This window comes from Stenella coeruleoalba, assembly GCF_951394435.1.
Source record: "Stenella coeruleoalba genome assembly, chromosome: 19".
Lineage (NCBI taxonomy): Eukaryota > Metazoa > Chordata > Mammalia > Artiodactyla > Delphinidae > Stenella > Stenella coeruleoalba.
Genome location: NC_137165.1, coordinates 26804993 through 26824501, shown reverse-complemented (window position 1 = coordinate 26824501; position 19509 = coordinate 26804993).

Sequence of the window (19509 nt, the reverse complement as noted above, 5' to 3'; positions counted from 1 at the left end):
TTAGCTTAGGTACACAACTAACACAATTGGCTATATAGTAGTGTACTGTAGTAGGTTTATAATACTTTTTCACACAAATATTACATAAAAAACAAATTAACACAAAAAATAAAGAAAATATTTTTAATCTTACAGTACAGTAAAGTACATAAAAGCACAACCACTTGTAGAGGATGCATGCACGTGACAGTGTACACCAGACACGTGAACTGACTTACACGATTGGACAGGCTAACGCATGTTTGCATCTTTGAATGTTTGCAACTTGAAGGTTCGTATGTAGGGGACTTACTGTACTTTTATACTTCCCTATGGAGTGTTATTTACTCACATAAGCATATTTGTAGTTGACCTTATTTATTTTAGTCCTATGTTTACCTACAGTCTAAATTCAACTGATTATGTGTAACAGTATTGATTACCTATTTTGAGACTTTGGGCTTCTGGCTCTATGCCATGAGAAATAGCACTAATTGTCTAACTTTAATTCATGCAATATTATGTATTATAAAGTGGCATTGACTGAAAGTATTATTCTGGCTCTGTAGCTAAACCAAGTGTTCCATGGTCTATAAATTATATAGTACAATTATAGGCACTGCAGAAATTGCTAGCTTGACAATTTCTAACACAAAGTATATTTTTCAGATGCTAAATACAGTATCTGCTTCAGAATCACAACATTAAGTCTAATATTTGTTGATTTGGTTTAAAACATCATACTAGGGGCTTCCCTGGTGGCGCAGTGGTTGGGAGTCCGCCTGCCGATGCAGGGGACATGGGTTCGTGCCCTGGTCCGGGAGGATCCCACATGCCGCGGAGTGGCTGGGCCCGTGAGCCATGGCCACTGGGCCTGCGCGTCCGGAGCCTGTGCTCTGCAACGGGAGAGGCCACAGCAGTGAGAGGCCCGCATACTGCAAAAAAAACAAAAAACATCATGCCAACCTGAACATTTCTAGAATGTAACCTATATTTCCAACATTTATGAAAGACTCTACTGTATACTCCATTACCCAAGTAAGAAACATGAAGCGTCATCACTATTTTTCCTTTTCTTCTCACTTCCATATATGGTCAATCACCCAGTTCTTTTAAACATCTCTCACACCATTTCATTCTTTATATCCCTCTGGTTTGTAATCTAATTCTCTCATATCAGAGTGTTGCAATCTTCTATGAACTGGCTTCCTGAATCATTGAGATGCAACACTATATAACCTTCCTTTACATAATGTAGCTTGATTTTTTTTCCTTTTTATGAAAGGAAAAAGGAAGCAAGAGGAAATTTATTATTTTTAATTAGAAACACTTTTACAAAACAAGGAAACCTTTGAGGCCAAATAGAAATGGATTCCAGTTTGCAGTGGTCTCAGCCCACTTCTAGGTTCCTAAAAAGCATATCCCAGTCTTGTTACTTTATAGTAGGAAACACCAAGCTTTGATATGTATATAAGACTATGTGCTTATTACTTGTGAACTAAGTATTTGAAACAGGATATTAAGACCTTTACATTTCCACAAACTTATTTTTTCCCTCTGTTTCTCCATAGCACTTTCTGAGTGGTATTTATAAAGTATAAATCTGATTTTATACAACCTTTTAATAGAACTCTTCAAGAGATTTGGTAAGTAATTCAAACTCTCTGGTTCCTGTTTACTTTTCCGAGAAGATGTAAGTATCTAGATCTCCCAAATCTTTTCTTTCTTTTCCCTTTTTATATCACCACATAAAATGTCCTCAACTTAGAATTCCATTTCTTTTATTGTTTATAATGAATGTGTATTTCTCCTTAAAATTCTAGCTCAGTTTTGGCTCCTCCTCTAAGTCTTCCCAGACTGACACTTTGCAGACAGGCCCAAGGAATATTGGTCATGATTTCCTTTCTGCCAACATTGTATCTTATAACACAGATCACACTGTATTGTATCTTTGTGTTGGTTTTCCTAATAGACTCTGATGCACTTGGTTATTGAAGCCACACATATATGTTCTTGTGTCCCAGTATCTAGCCCAGTGTTTTGCACACAGACAGTGCCTAGTAAAGATCTCCTAAACAAATGAACTCTCACTTGGGTCTAGGCTGACTGTGGTACCTTTTTAAGGGATACCTTCAGTAGGGCATTGAAGTATTACAAGTCTAAGTGAGAGGACTTTTTGAGGACTAGGATATTTCCTGATACTTTTGAAAATTAATAATATATAGCGGTAATTAGTTCAGTCAATGGTCTTTATTTAGATAATGACCTAAAATATTTTTAAAGGCTTATATTTTACAGGTTGAGTAAAGTCAGCATATAGGAATGTTTCATTGAGATGGAGATATTTTTCTCCTCAGAGGGAAGAAAGTTCTGATAAGTGGACTTCACCGTGGATGAATATGAAAAACACCTGTTTCTCTAAAACCAAGATGCTCTAAATGTGGGCCTTTTATTTCAAGGTAGTGTGCGTCCACTGTAGCTCCACATCTGATTGTAAAGTGATTACTTGATGCTTATGACACACTCTCCTCATCAGAGTGGCGAGCATCTCTGCCCTGTTCCCTTTGTCTTCAGAGTCATATATTGCACAAAATTCTCCAGGCATATTCATTTTCCCATGGAGGAATCAATTATCTTCTTGTTTTGGTGCAGGTAGATTCACTAGAGCTTTTTGCCTGGAATCAGATTGAGTGTTAGACCCTAGTTGGCACAAATAATAGCATGAGTGTTTTTTTATTTTATTCATGTAGGTGCTCTTTCTCACACTAAAAGTTTTACTCATTCAAAAACAAAGCAATACAAATAATGGTCAAATTTGTAAAGCTTTTCACAGAAACGTCTCAAATATTTAAAAGAATTAGAGAAACTTGGCAGTTTTCTGTTACTGAATTTAGTTATTTTTTCTTGGTATTCAGGCCTAACAATAAGAAAATGTATTTATATATATTGCCTTAATTGTAAATGGCAAATATGTTACAAGAGAAACGAGCCTAAACTTAAAATTAGAAGTCTCAAGTTTGAATCCAAAGCCTTCTATCAACTGGTTGTGTAATTCGCTTATGTGTATGTTGCTTATGCACTGATTTTCAGTTCTCTTATCTGTAAACTGGTTGATAATGATGGAATTGTTATAAAATTATATGTATGTAAAAGCACTATTTTAAAGTTGATGTCTTACAAAACTATTAGTTACTACTGTATCATTAGTAGAATATTCATAAAATGTTAAAAATTCAAAATTATTATAGATCATAGCTGAGGTACAGCATGTATTATTGTTTGCTAGAGCCCATTCTAAGTACTGAGTATGCAGACCATGCAGACTGTTAAATACTTTTAACCCTCCTTATAGGGTTCTCCTTCAAGTTACACTTACAAATGTTCATTTAGAGGTAATTGAGAGTGGCTTTTCTTCAATATAAAGCCAAATTAGATTACTATAAATTAAATGAGCTGCATTCAGAGATTCTTAAAACCTATGCTGGTAGTAGTCAGAATTCCACTGGATTTATGGTAAACCATAAGAGTAAATGAGGTATGTGGGACCTCTTACAATCTAGAAAGAGATATACAGTTATGTGTGTGTGTATTTGGTGAATGAAATTCCTGTATAAAAATCATGTTTAGGGCTTCCCTGGTGGCGCAGTGGTTGAGAGTCCGCCTGCCGATGCAGGGACACGGGTCCGTGCCCCGGTCCAGGAAGATCCCACATGCCGCGGAGCAGCTGCGCCCCTGAGCCATGGCTGCTGAGCCTGCGCGTCCGGAGCCTGCGCGTCCGGAGCCTGCACGTCCGGAGCCTGTGCTCCGCAACGGGAGAGGCCACAACAGTGAGAGGCCCACGTACCGCAAAAAAAAAAAAAAAATCATGTTTATATTAACGTATAACATTAGCTATAATATATCTTTATTTTAGATTGATGTTTAACTAGCAGTAATTCTGTTTTCAGCCAGTTATATTCAAAAAGTATCTTCAAATAGCTGTTCCAGTTGGTTAACCCTGTCAATACAAAATATACCAGAGCCAAGATTTCACTGAGATTTCTCTGCAATGTTTACAGGTCATACGATTGAAATACAAGATGAATGAAATACTGAGAAAGAATGCCCTCCACGACTTAAGGAAAGAAAGATTTCAAGCCTCTGGTTTTGAAATGTCAGTACAGACAGCTTGAGTGCATGGAGAACGTAAAGACTTACCTTCATAAAGCTTTGCTCAATTGCCCAAGTTATATATTTCAACAACTTAAAATTATTTTAAAATATTTTAAATTTCATAAATGGTTACAAACATGCTGGAATAAGCTAGACTTTTTTTTTTCCTTTGTGTGATTTGTAAATTTTCCTTGATCCTGAATAATGTTATGGATTTAGTAAAAACTTCTATTCTGGTCTATAGAAGTTAAATAGAAAATAATTTTTATTTTGGGGTCACAAGCCTAGAAGAAGTTCAAGACATGACAGAACTGTTAGTAGGAATAGGGACTGAAGAAAACATATTCTCACTGAAATCACATCTAGGTAAAGAAATTAGAGAAATGTTATATGGGATTCGATGGCAAAATATAGTTACTTACCATATGCTGAACATTAGAATACATGGTATATATGTGTTATTTTATACAGCTGTCACTATAGTCCTGTGAAGTAGTATAATTAGCTTCATTTTATAATTGAGAAAAGATTAAAAATATAAATAATTTTTCTAAAAATCTTATAGACATTATGTGGTAGTACAACTTCTTGATATCCATTATTTCTCTTTTCCCAGAATTTTTTATCCTTGCTTTCAGTAATGTGGCCCATTATCATAAATGATATCTTTCAAATACTCACAACTCTGTTGATTTTTCCTTCCATGCCACTGCAACTTGATGAACATATGGCTTAATTTATTTAATTCTGAATTTAAAAAGCTGAACTTCTGAACTAAACAGGGAAATCTTAAATCACTGTAAACATTTTCTTGAATCCCTGATGCTATCAGTTCTGAGACCCTCCATTGTTTTGTGTACTGCTAAGAAAGAAAAAAAAAAGGTCAATTAAACACTGACACACTTTTAATTTCCTCTTGCTGTATAACAAATTCTCACAAATGTAGGGCTTAAAACAGCAGAAAATTATTATCTCACAGGATCCATGAGTCAGGAGTCTGCATACAGGTTAGCAAAATCATCTGCTCAGGTCAGGCTCTCACCAGGTTGAAAGAAAGGGATCCAGGTGCTGCCTCTGGTACCTACCTGCTATGGCCACTTTCACAAAACCGGAGTTTGTTTCTGCTGCCATTTCCTCCTATACTTCACTGCCCCTTTTGCTCTTTGTGTCACTAGCTCCTGATTCAAGATACAAAATAAATGCATCTGATTGTTGACTCTAATTTGTGTGTCTCTACCTTTGCTGCAAAGGAGGTTGGAAAAAGTGACTTGTGGGCTGAGCTATTTGCTATACACAAGAGTCCCTCCAGCTTGTTTAAACAAAGAGGAATTAAATAATATTAAGTTACTCTCAGAAATCTTAAGAGGGCCAGAAGAACAAGATGTGGGTGCTATATGGTCAGAAAATAAAATCAATGAATTATTTCTGGTGAGATATTTCTGCTGAAGCACACTGTTACAGAATGTTGCATAACACTTCTCTCCATTAGTACTGGAAACTAGATTCACCACCAAAGTCTACATATAATGCCTCTGCCACCAGGTTTATGAAAGTATCTGATCACTACACACCTGGCCTTCACTTCATGTGCATCCAAGTCTTCTATGAAGCTGTAAGGCTGGTAGAACCTAGGTTATGTGCCTGCTCAGTAGTTGCAAGGAAATATGGAGGAATGCATTTTTTTAGTTTCCTAGGTTCTAAAATAAAGGAAGACAATATATAAGCCCATCAGAATGGATGTGGAGTGACCCAACATACTGCATCCACCCTATACATAGTTGGCATTTTCTGGTCGGTATTGAAAGGTGGGCTCTGCTTCCCACCAAGACATGTGAGGTACAGTGTTTTCTGAACATAAAAATAGGATTCAAATGCTGGACAGATACACAATGATTAGTGTTGACCAGAGTGAGGTTAGTGAAGCACTCATCTTGGTTAAAAAATTTTAGGAAGTACCAAACAACTCAGTGATCAAGAGCAATAATATTTTAATGTCATATTTGGGGGAAAAAAGCAAAATGAATGCAAAAACAGTCATAATGAACTAAAGGTCAAAATTTTAAATAAAAGATCAATATCCATGCTACATGAGCCCTATTGGAGGCTGAGACAAAAGGAAAGTCAGTAATACGGATCCTGCCTTAAATCCTGTGCCTGAGGCAAGTGTCCTGCTGGCCTTGTTCACTACATTTGTTTTTAAATGGCTGCCAGTCACACTCTGCTTACATATCCCCAACTTAGCCACTTCAGTGAAAAAGAGCTTTTCTTTTCTAGCATATATCCTTGAAATCCACAGTATATGCTGATTGAGTCACTGCCTCTTTGTGAGCCAAGCACTCTGACTAGAGAGATGGGGATACTCTGAGTAAACACCTTTGGGCACCAAGACTAAGAATCTCCTCCAGGATGTGTGGACGGAGAGAATAGATTTCTCAAAGGAACTGGGAGAATAGAAATGCAAAAGCGTAGTGGGCAAGCAGTAACATGACTGGTTAATGTGTCCAGATTTCTATAAATCCTCTCTCCTGACCTTTTCCCTTCCACTCCTGCCTCCTATGCTCTAATCACTATGTAGTATCCAGGTCAGTCTTTAAAATGCAAACCTGATCATATTTTTCAGCTAGAAACCCCTCAATAGCTTCTCAGTGCACCTAGAATATATCAAATCTTTGCATGTTTTATTAAACTCTGCATTACCTTGCTTCAGTCTGACTCCAGTTTTATTTTATCCCACACTTCTCCTTACTTACTATGCTCCAACCCTAGTGCCTTTACAACGTTCTAGTACACAGACTTCTTTGACATTTCAGGGAGTTCACACATGCTTCTCACCTGAATAACTATGCATTCTTCACATCTAAGTTTAAACGTCACCTCCTCAGTTGTCATGCTGATTTAAAATTGTTATTTCTCTCTCTCATAGCACCTTTCATAACACTTACCACATTTCATAATTACATAAGTGTCTTGGGACTATTTCATATACATTCCCTCTACATCTACCCCTGTTAGACTCTGAGAGCAATAAAGGAAGACACATAACTATTTTATTCAATTCTGTTTCCTCAGTTCCCAGGCTTGTACAGTGTCTGATACATAGTCAGTGATTAGTATACTTTTGGTGAATTAAGAGAGACTTGATTGAACATAAAACTGCCTTCTTTCCTGCTTACTTACAAGGTTAATTTTCTATTTTTTTCTTTTATAGGCCAACAACATTCTTCCAATAAATTATCTTTTTAAATTAGTTAGAGTTTGTTTTTACTGCTTGTAACCAAAGAAGCAACCTTAAATGTTACAATCCCTAGCAGGAAACTGAGATATTTAGGAGCACCTTGGAGGCAGTAGGGAGCCATTTGTCCTTCTCGGCATTCTTTTTGGTTCCTCAATCTGTGCTTTCACCTGATTTGCCAATCCTTTTCTGGAATATCTCCACCTGCTGCCTTACACAAAAGCCCAAATGAATTCTGAAGGAGACAAGAAGAATTTCACATCCTCTGCCCTCTGATCCCCAACTCTCAAACCCAAATGGACTAAAGGCAACTTTCAAAATGTTCCATATGATCTCAGCCCTGTAGGCATCAGCACATTTCACTCCTTCTGTTTGGAAAAACCTTCCACTGCTACAGACCTCACCCACTTCTCTCCTTCCATTGGTTCACCTTTCTATCATCTCTTGAGTCTCAAATAAGGCATCACCTCCTCCAAGAAGAGGTGTCTGCATCGAAGATTGTGTTAGGTGTCCTTCCAAACTGTATAATTGCCTTCTCCTCCTACTGTCTTCTGTGGACACTACACCATACACCTTATATTTCCTCATAGCCTAGTACATTATAAATATTCAATAAATATCTATAGCATACACAAAGTAGAAAAAAATTTCAAAATTCCTCATTGCCTACAAACCTACTTGAACTCTCATTTTCTGCAACACACACATGAACACATACACACCACACACATCCTGCACAACTTAAACATGTTAATATTGGCCTGGACTATGCTTTGCTTCCCCTTACCCCCTGCTTCTCCATGGTCAGCTGCTGGTGGAGAGATAATTTCTCATATACTTTACCAATCAAAGAGGTGGGTATTCTCAGAGATTTCAACTCCTGCCTAATACACATGGCTTACCTGCCATAGTGATGTGGTAAAGACCTATATAACATGGCTGGGAATGAGGATGGGGTGAAATGAGCTTAAAGTTCAAAAGAGAAGATTTGGGTGAGAGTTTCAGATGAATTGAGGAGGAAAATAATTTAATGTAGAAGGGTCCATGAAAAGAGGAGTTGCAGGGTACAGTGGTATTATGTGTGCACCAACCTAATAAAAAAGGTAATAAATGCCCATATTTCAACCTTTCACCCAGAACATCTTTGTATTCTTGCAAGATCTTCATTAAGAGATTTCTCTGTATTACAAAACTGCTTCCCAATGTGTCCACTTTAGTTCAAGGTCTCTCTGAAAGTAATTGAAGATTTGTTAGGATGCCATTTTAGTAGCATGTCCCTTGCCCTGTATTTCCTAGTCCTGGATTGTAATAACTTTCTCATAAAATATATTTCTCAAACTTTAGTATTAATTCAGGATTATTTCATTTATTTTTTATTAAAACTATGTAATTAAAGGACCTATTGGAAATGTCACTTTTATTAGTGAAACTATTAAATATTAATTTTTGAAAAATGCTTTTGCTGGTATATTGATCTAAAGTGGGCCTAGCTCTAACTTATCTAATAATTCAGAAAATCTCATTCTTTATTTTTTTTCAAGAAATGTAAAATAAAAATATTGAATGAAAAAAATCTGCCTAATCCTTCCTGTCATCAAAATATGATAACAAGGTATATTTTTAATAGGAGCCCTGAGAATTATTTTAAATCTGTTTTATTTGGATTTTAGTTACTAAAAACATATTATTATTTTTGAATATTTCATTCCCTTAACTTTCTTATGCTAAATGAAGGTGTGTTCTAAGTTACAAAATTACAGTGAGATCCATGGTCTACATTTTAGACAAAGGAAAGCATTTCCAACTTTCCTCTTGATCAAAGAAGGTTGCAGTGAAGTACTTTGAATCCCCTCATTTTCTAAACCCTCTATTTTATCCTTGGGACCAGTTACATATTTTGCAGTGTTGAAACCTTTTTAAAATAGTAAAATGTGTCAGATCTGCAGTAATGTAGAAATACCTTAAAAATATATATTCTCAGTGAAATACACAATGGAATTTCCATATTTTCAAAGTCATTTCATGTTGGTAAAAAGAGTAAGGGTATAAAATATCCTATCTTGTACCATTAATCTTACAAATAGACTCTGAGTGAATAGTATGCTATTAGTGTTATATGCTAACAGATATCAGAGCTGGCTAGCTACTTAAATAGCTTCCAGCTAATTAGCATTTTAGGGCATTTCTCCTTGCTTTCCCAGAATATACAGCTTTTTTACTGAAAGTGTAATAAATAAGATAAAAACAATGAGAATGACCACGTATTCTTTTCAAGTATTATGACTTCTAAAGAGTTGATATAAGCTTCCAGATTATTGCAAATTTTATCCCTTTCCCCTATTTTTGAGTAAGGAGAACCAACCTTAAATACAGGGAGATCCAATATGTCAAAAGCCTCATAATGTTTTCACTGTTTTCTATGTCTATGGCCTAATTCCTAGGCCAGTGTTTTTCAACTCAACCACTTTACAACAGCATCACATTTACAGCAGTCAATGAGTTTGGGATAGAAGAGTAATAATACAGATGCTTCATAATGTTTCATCATAGTGAGTTCTATAAGATGTTATAAGGAATGAATTCATGATAAAGTGACACTGCAATTATGACAAGAGAAACTTCTTTGAGGGATTGCTTAGAAGGAATATAACTTACATTCAAATTTACCACAGCACAACTTCTGGCAGAACGATATTCCACGTGCTTGCTTTGGAAACTAGTGGAGCTATATTGCCCACTGAATCATCTGGAACTTGGTAATTTTGAGTTTCTTTGTTTTTAATGAGAATGGATTTAGGTATCATATTTGTTGAATATTTGTAAGCAGGATGGTGACTTTGTGAAGAGGTTAGTTGAGATAATTGTGTGTGTTTGCGTGTGTGTGTATGTGTGATGACAAGAGACTAAACTAAGACTTTGGAAATAGTTTTGAGACAATAGATATCATAATTAAATCTTGAGAATACACACTCTCTCAGGCTCTATTCTAAGTGCCTTACAAACATATGACTCCATGGGGTAGACAGCATAATTATACTTATTTCACAGGAGAAGAAATAGAGGACTTAAGGGACCAAACTCCATGCCCAATGTCATCTGATTAGTTGTAAATCCAGGCTGAACTGATAGAGTCTGATTTTAGTTCTGAGGCTCTCAAGCTCTATGTTAGAATATTAAGCTGTGCATTGTGCTGTGTTTTACAGTGGGAGTATTGCAGACTAGAAATTCAGTTTAAAGAGTTAGAATGCAGAAACAAGAGCAACATTTTTTTTAGAAAGAATCTCCAGGTTAGGAATTACTACCAGGATGAAAGTGTTTATTCATTCCAGTAGTAATTCCTAATCTTTTCCTTTCCTACTTCATTTGCTTATGATATAGTGTCTTAGAAAAGAGCAGCACTTAGCCAATTTTACATCCGATGCCTGCTCTGGCATGTGCCAGGAAGTGAGAAGAAGGATCTTCCACTGAGAGAGTCATGTACCTTAATAATCACCCACAGAGACAATATGTAGTATTTGGTGAGATAATTTTCCAAAAGCAAACCAAGGTATTAGAGAGGAGACATGCATATTAGTTGGTTAAAAACCAACAAATGTTTAGTATGCTGGTCATCTTTCTACTGCCTATAAGCTCTGCATCAGCTGTCTAAATGTCTAAAATTAAAATCTCCTATATACCAAGATAGTTCACTCTCTTAAATTCAATTAAAAGTTTATTACTCTTTTGAAACATTAACTGACTAAGCAAAATGTAGTTTACTGAGTAACTAACATGCCATAAGGCTAACAGGCAAAGAAGCAAGGAAATCTATAGTCTACCTCAGCAAGTATTGGTATCAAAGTCTCCCACATTTCTCAACAATGTTCTGCTTTTTTCTATGATCTTTTAGTTCTCTGGATAAAGTATCAATAGGTTTTAATATCCCATTACTACTATTTCAGCTTACCACTGTTTAGCAATAACTGACCTGATAAGAAGTGCCAGCCTCCAGGTTGTTCATAGGCAGTAGCAGTAGAAGCAGCTTGTGAAAGACAAAGAGGGACAGGGTGAAATAACATCAAGAAAAGGATCAAATGAAGCATTCAAACTGCACAATGCACTACTGAAAAAAAATTCTAAATTGTTTAATTAATGGCAGATACAAAAATACCAATTCATACACAATGCATGTGCCACCTATATTTATAACCAGCCTACACATACTTAAGTTATTATTAATTGTCTACATATTTATTTTCAAGCACAACCATCTCTTTTTTAATCCTTCTGAATTGCTGTATAATGACAGTATAAATTACTGTCATTAGAAGTGTGCATTTTACTTCATTATAATTTGCAATGTCAAATGAAAAGAGCTTGGATAAGAAGAAGGCAGTGATGATCAGGAGATGCAACTGGTGTTATTTCTAATAGCACCTCAAGTCTTTAAAAAGAATATGGCAGGCCCAAGTCTAGCTCAAACAACAGAAATATAAGGAGAAAAATAAAAATGCATGTCATTTTGGAAAGATAAAGAGATAGTTGAAGGATGGCTAGAAAAAAAAGGGTGATGATATAGATATGTATTTAGATATCTAGAACACTATAGTGGAAAAGAAAAGGAGTGCTTGGCAAAATAAATTCAACCATGACAGTCTTATAAAAATAGCCACAAAAACATGGACATCTGTGATAGATTTGCAAGGAATAACAGTGTATCTAGCAGCTCTTCTTCCATTCCCATTATATCATTTTAGGACCCTGGGCCTGAAAATTTCATGCATCTTAACTTTGCAATGATTCTTTTTTGAGAATTCCCTTTAAATGCATGAGAAAGAATGTACTCACTTTCCAAGTAATTGTTTTGTTACAGATTTTCTTTTGAGTGCTTTGCTTTCTATTTGAGAACTTCAATAGGAAGTACAACACATTTCTTGAATGACAGTAATGCTTTCTTCTTCATGCACAAAGATAAAATATTCACCCTTTGCCATTCTGTGTCTCACCAATTCAGAAGCAGAACAGGAATAGAGAGTCAAGTTTTAAAAGTTATGGCAAAATCACTCTTGCAGAAAGTAGTGAGTCCAGGTTAGTCATAAGTCAAGTTTAAAGGTTATAAAGTTTTTGTTGATAGGTGGAGGGAGAAGAGATAGGTTTATGAATAGAGACCAAAAACCCAGGCTGTCAAAGTGAATTAGAAAAAAGCAATAATACAAGTTCAAGAAGGCAAACAGAGTTAAAAACCTAGGATACCCAAAATGTTAGAGGCATGAAAGTTGGTGCTTTGCATGTAAATAAGTCTATTCCACACTTCAGGTATTTGTGAAACCAGCCACAGATGAGCTAGTAAACAGGGCTTAGTCCTCTGATCCAAGGGCAGAGGTTGTCCTCCTTTGGTTTCTGCACTTCTCTATAGCACAAAGATGGGAAAGGCATGACAAATGTGTATTTACAGACAAGGACATACAGAAAGACCAATCACTACTAAGATATTTTGATTATGCAGTAGTAGTGTCTAAACCAAGCCTGTAAACAAAGGTTGAAGACAAAATGACTATATAGTCCATGTAGGTAACAAATGCATGAAGCCAGATGGAGCACACGTGCCCTTTCTTAAAGGGAATAGCTCTGAAGAAGTTTCTGCTTATTACTGCCAAGAGGACAGTGGGTCTAGTTTCTCAGGTACTTTGATTGATCAAGCAAATCCAAAACTGTATTTTTATTATAAAATTATCCACATTTATGTCACGTAATAATTCAATTTGTCTATGTAATAGGTAGTTTAAATATTACTTGTGGTTGGTGTGGAAATATCCATTTCCCAGATAATATATAGTCCAGATGAACAATAAAAACATCAATAACATGTCCAATTATTAGTTTGAACAACACAGACCTTTGTCAAAATTATCACTGAATCTTAAAAGGTCACAACCAGAGGCTCAGGGCTATAGACATCAATAAACATGATTCAGAGAAAATAAAAGTAAAATAGTGCTTAAAATGATTAAAAGAAGCAAAAGGTTAGTAAAACTGACATCAAATAAAGTCAACTGCAATTCAAATAATCAAAGTATAATTGGTATCTAACAGTATACCATCAATATTTGTATTGAGCCCTTCTCAAAATTTTGACAGAAACACAACTGTTACAGGAATGTTTAACATACCACTACTGTTCCATGACAAATAAAGAGAATAAAAAAATTTAAAACACTGTAAAGGATTTGAATCATATAATTAATAGAGGTGAAATAAAAGATAGATATTAAAAATTGTCTCTAAAAGAAATATTTACCTTTCTATTAACTTTTTTCTTATTATTGACAAAAAATTGCCCTACAATATTATGTTAGTTTCAGGTGTATTACATAATAATTTGACATTTGCACACACTATTAAATGATCACCACAATAAGTCTAACAACCATCTCTCCCCGTGCAAAGTTATTACAATATTATTGACCATATACCTTATATTGTAAGTCATCTCTGTGACTTATCATATAACTTAAAGTTTATATCTCTTAGTCCTGTATATCTTTCAAATACCTCTTCCAACCACCTTCCTTCTGGCATCTACCCATTTGTTCTCTGTATCTATGAATCTGTTTACATTTTGTTTTGTTTGTTTGTTTGTTTCTTTTTTTAGATTCCACATATAGGTGAAATGATGCAGTATTTGTCTTTCTCTGTCTGATTTATTTTACTTAGCATAATACCTTCTAGATCCATCAATGTTTTTGAAAATGGCAAGATTTCATTTTTCTTTTATGGCTGAAAAATGTTCCATTGTGTGTGTATATGTGTGTGTGTGTGTGTGTGTGTGTGTGTGTGTGTGTGTGTGTATATATATATATATATATATATATATATATATATACCACATCTTCGTTATCCATTCATCTATCAATAGGCACTTAGGTTGCTTCCATATCTTGTCTATTGTGAATATATCTTTTGGAATTAGCATTCTTGTTTTCTTCAGATAAATACCCAGAAGTAAAATTTCTGGATCATATGGCAGTTCTATTTTTAATTTTCTGAGGAACCTCCATACTGTTTTCCAAAGTGGCTGCACCAATTTACAATCCCACCAATGAAAAATGAGGATTCCCTTTTCTCTACATCTTCACCAATGCTTTTTATTTGTTGTCTTTTTGGTGATACCCATTCTGACAGGTGTGAGTTGCTGTCTCATTGTGGTTTTGATTTGCAGTTCCCTGATGATTAGTGATGTTGTACATCTTTTCACCTCTTTATTAGCCATCTGTATGTCTTCTTTGGAAAAATGTGTATTCAGGTCCTCTGCCCATTTGTTAATTGGGTTGTTTGCTTTTTTGATGCTGAGTTGTATGTGTTCTTTGAATATTTTGGATATTAACCCCTTATCAGATACAGCATTTGCAAATATCTTCTACCATTCTCTAGGCTGCCTTTTTGTTTAATTGATAGTTTCCTGTGCTGTATGAAAGGTTTTTAATTTGTTATAGAACTTTTTGTATATTTTTGTTTTTGTTGCCCTTGCCTGAAGAGACAGATCCAAAAAATTTCCTAGAACTGAGGTCAAAATCATGCTGCCTATGTTATTTCTAGGAGTTTTATGGTTTCAGGTCTTACATTTAAGTCTTTAATCCACTTTGAGTTTATTTTTTCATATGGTGTGAGAAAGTAGCGTAGTTTTATTCTTTTGCGTGTAACTGTCCAATTTTTCCAATACCATTTATTGAAGAGACTGTTTCTTCCCCATTATATTCTTGCCCTGTTTATCACAGATTAACTGACCATATAAGTGTGGGTTTATTTCTGGATTCTCTATTCTGTTCCATTGATCTGTGTGTCTGTTTTTGTACCAGTACCATAAATTTTGGTGACTGTAGCTTTGCAGTATACTTTGATATGAAGAATACTTCTGGCTGATACCTCCAGTGTTTCAGTGGTGCTGAATTCTTTTCACTTTTGCTTATTTGTAAAACTCTTTATCTCTCCTTCAAATCTGAATGATAGCCTTGCCAGCTAGAGTATTCTTGAGTGTAGATTTTTCCCTTTTATCACTTTGAATATATCATTCCACTCCACTCTGGCCCTCAAAGTTTCTGCTGAAAAGTCAGCTGGTTGTCTTGTGGGAGTTCCTTGCACATAACTAGCTGCTTTTCTCTTGCTGCTTTTAAAATTCTCTCTCAATCTTTAATTTTTGTCATTTAATTATAATGAGTCTTGTTGAGGACTTCTTTGGGTTCATCTTGGTTGGGAGTCTGTTTCCTGGATCTAGATGTCTGTTTCCTTCTCCTGGTTAAGAAAGTTTTCAGGTATTATTTTTTCAAATAAATTCTCTGTCTCTTTCTCTTCTGATTCTGGGACCCCTATAATACAAGTAGTACACTTGATATTGTCTAAGAGGACTCATGAACTATGTTCATTTTTAAAAATTCTTTTTTTTCTTTTTTTTGGTTCAGCTTGTGGGATATCCACTACTCTATCTTTCAATTCGCTGAATGTGCAGTTTTCTGTATCTACTATATCTAATCTACTGTTGATTATTAATCTTAGTAGTTTTTTTTTTTTTTTTTGCGGTACGCGGGCCTCTCACTGTTGTGGCCTCTCCTGTTGTGGAGCACAGGCTCCAGACTCACAGGGTCAGCAGCCATGGCTCACGGGCCCAGCTGCTCCACAGCATGTGGGATCTTCCCGCACTGGGGCACAAACCCGTGTCCCCTGCATAGGCAGGCGGACTCTCAACCACTGCGCCACCAGGGAAGCCCTACTGTTGATTCTTTCTAGTGTATTTTTTATTTCAGTTATTGTATTCTTCAGCTCTGTTTGGTTCTTCTTTATATTTTCTAACTCTTTGTTCAACTTCTCACTGTTTTCATCCATTTTATGTTAATCAAGCATCTTTGTGGTTATTACCTTAAAGTCTTTGTCAGGTAGATTGCTTATCTCCACTCCTTTTAATTCTTTTTCTGAAGTTTTGTCTTATTCCTCTGCTTCCTCATTTTGCCTAATTCTCTGTGTTTATTTCTATGTATTAGATCGGTCATTTAAGTTTCCTGATCTTGAAGAGGTAGCATTATGTAGGAGACATACTATGGGGCCTGGTAACACACTCCCCTCTGGTCTCCAGAGTTATACAGTGCCAGCCTGCTGGTAGGTGGGGCCAGGTCCCACCAATGTGGCTGTGTGGCCCACGTTGTCCTGGGACTGGTGCCAGCCCACTGGTGGTGGGTAAGCTTCTGGCACTAATTGGAGGGAGGCGGGACTCCAAAATGGTGCTTGCTAGCATCAGAGTCTTCATAGTAGAATGAGCTCCCCAAAATGGCTGCAGCCAGCATTTATAGTTGCCTCCAGCCTCTCTTGGAGGTTCTCCAAGATTAGCATGTGGGTCTGACCCTGACGTCTTTCAAATTACTGCCTCTGCACTGAGATTTGGAGCTTGTGAGATTTTATCTATGCCCTTGAAGAACAGAGTCTTGGTTTTCTGCAGCCCTCTAGCACTCTCAAATTGCAAGCCCCACTGGTCTTCAAAGCTAGATGTCCTGGGGGCTTGTCTTCCTAATGGAGGACTTCCAGGCTTGAACCCCATGTTGTTTGGAAAGAACCTCTGAAATTGTGATTATCCTTCCTTTGGTGAGTTGCCTACCTGACAGTGTGGATCTTGGGTATACTTGTCTCCATCCTTCCTGCCCATCTTATGGTTCCTTCTTTACATCTTCAGTTGTGAAAAGTCTTTCCTGCTAGTCTTCATGTCATTCTCATACATAGTTGCTCCATAAATAGCTATAATATTGGTGTGCCTCTGGGAGGAGGTAAACTCTGCCATAATGGCCACACCTCCTATTAAATTTTATATACTAACTATAAAATCCATTATGTACTTTTCTAAAAAGAAAAAAGAAAACTTAGCTCCAGAAAAGGAAGACATTACCTGGTTCACATTCTCTGATCAGAATATCATTAAAAAAAGAGTTGAAAATATCTTATGAAACAAATAGATTAAAACAGAATCAGTTGAACAGATGAAAAATACTCTTCTAGGGCTTCCCTGGTGGCAAAGTGGTTGAGAGTCCACCTGCCGATGCACGGGGCACGGCTTCGTGCCCCAGTCTGGGAAGACCCCACATGCCGCGGAGCGGCAAGGCCCGTGAGCCATGGCCGCTGAGCCTGCACGTCCGGAGCCTGTACTCCGCAATGGGAGAGGTCACAGCAGTGAGAGGCCCATGTACCGCAAAAAAAAAAAAAAAAAAAAAAAACTCTTCTAAATAACTACTAATCCCAAATAAAAGTACAATTTCAGTATATTTAGAATATATTAAACATGGGAATTTTGCTTGCCAAGGTATGGATTCCTTAAAGCTCTCCTCAGATGTAAAGCTATATTCTTAATCTTTTTCATTATAACATAAATGAATATTCAATTCAGAGGTTAGGGAACAAAACAGCAACTCTAGTGTAACCAAGAGGAAAGAATTAAGCAAAGATATTATTCAATAAAAATATATAAAATAAAATTTTTCAAAAGTAGAATCAAAAATATGCTTCTTTAAAACTAAAATAGAATGATGTTAGCAAATCTAATTTAAAAATGTGGAAAGTGAAAATAAGAGAAATAAGAAAACTATTGAAAATGTAAAAAGAGTAAATATAGATATGTATATAAATATACACACATCAAATATTCTATAATTAGCTTATATTGATTTTATGATTAGACATATAAATATTATTTTTCAAAAGGAAAACATAGCCACTTAATTTTACAAATATGAAATTAAAAATTTCCTTATGTTCTTTATACCTCAATAAAAATTAAAAAATATGAGAAAATATGAAATCATTAAGGACCTTCAGCAGAGCAGTTTTAGAGGAATGGGATGGGGGACTAAGGTTGGAAACCATACCTTGGTTGAAGTATGAGTGGGTGTTGAGAAAATGAAGACAGTACATAGAGACTTAATACCTTGACTGTAAAGTTCAGTGTATTACTAAAAAATTACATATATATGATTGAGGAAAAATACATTGATTTAATATGGAAGAGGCCATTGTTTTCTTTGCTTAAAATTTATAGATGGAGGGAAATGGCTGAAGTTAAAGAAATTGTGTAATTGATAGAAAAGTTCTTGCAGGAGGCTGGGTAGGATAATATTCATGGCAGAGATGAGAAACAGTTTTAGAAAAAATGGCTGATTATTTTGTGGAGTTAGGAAGTTTTGACAGAAATAATCAATAAACGATCAATGATAAGATTTTATGTGATCCAAACTGAGGACCATAGCCTGGAAGCCAGCTTCCCAGATTACTCTGAGAAACTGCTTGGGAGAAGCACAGTTTTCAGTACAGTTTTATATCTTGTCAGAACAAAGAACATTAAACAGGGATACATTTCTTCAAGGTTTCAAAAGAAAAACAAAAAAACCTGACCTGCACTTACACAGTGAGTCAGTATGGCCTTGGCACCTGGGAAAGGAGTCTTAATCATCAAAGGAAGACCATCATTGGCATCCCAGGAAGGGAGATATTTAATCTTTATTTTCAGCATGGACATGGTTTATTTCTTGTCAATGTGCCCTTTTCTTTAATAATTAAAGAAAATATACAACATATGATAGGCCACAAACAAGCTGCTTTAGTTAGCATAAAATTCAAATTTACTCATGTATAAGCCAGAATGACTTCCCCACACTTCAAAATGTGAAAATTTCTTTTATCAGAAGGAAGGAGAGATGGAAATGCCATTGAGTTAAAGTGGAGGTGGGGGAGAATGAAGTAAAGTAAGTTGAGTAAGCACATCACTTTTCTTAGTTATATAGGAAGTTAAGAGAAAGGACTGGATGTGGTATGATGGTGGGGATGCTGATGATAATAGGGCAAGAATTTGGAACAGAATTGTGACAATTTAAAATATTGAAGTGTCATATGCCCTGTGATCTAGACTGGGTAGAAAATGGACTATGGGATTGGGGAAGTATAAAAACCATAGGTTTTATATTAAATCTGAGAATTAAAACAAAAACACACTCAGAAAGAAAAGGAAAATATTATTTCCCATATATAGCATCGTAGCTCTTCAAACTGACATGAACTTTGGCATGAACTAATCATTATCTCTTTGATGACCTTTCAGCATGGCTCCAATGAAGCAGGATGCCAATAAGCAAAAACGTGCC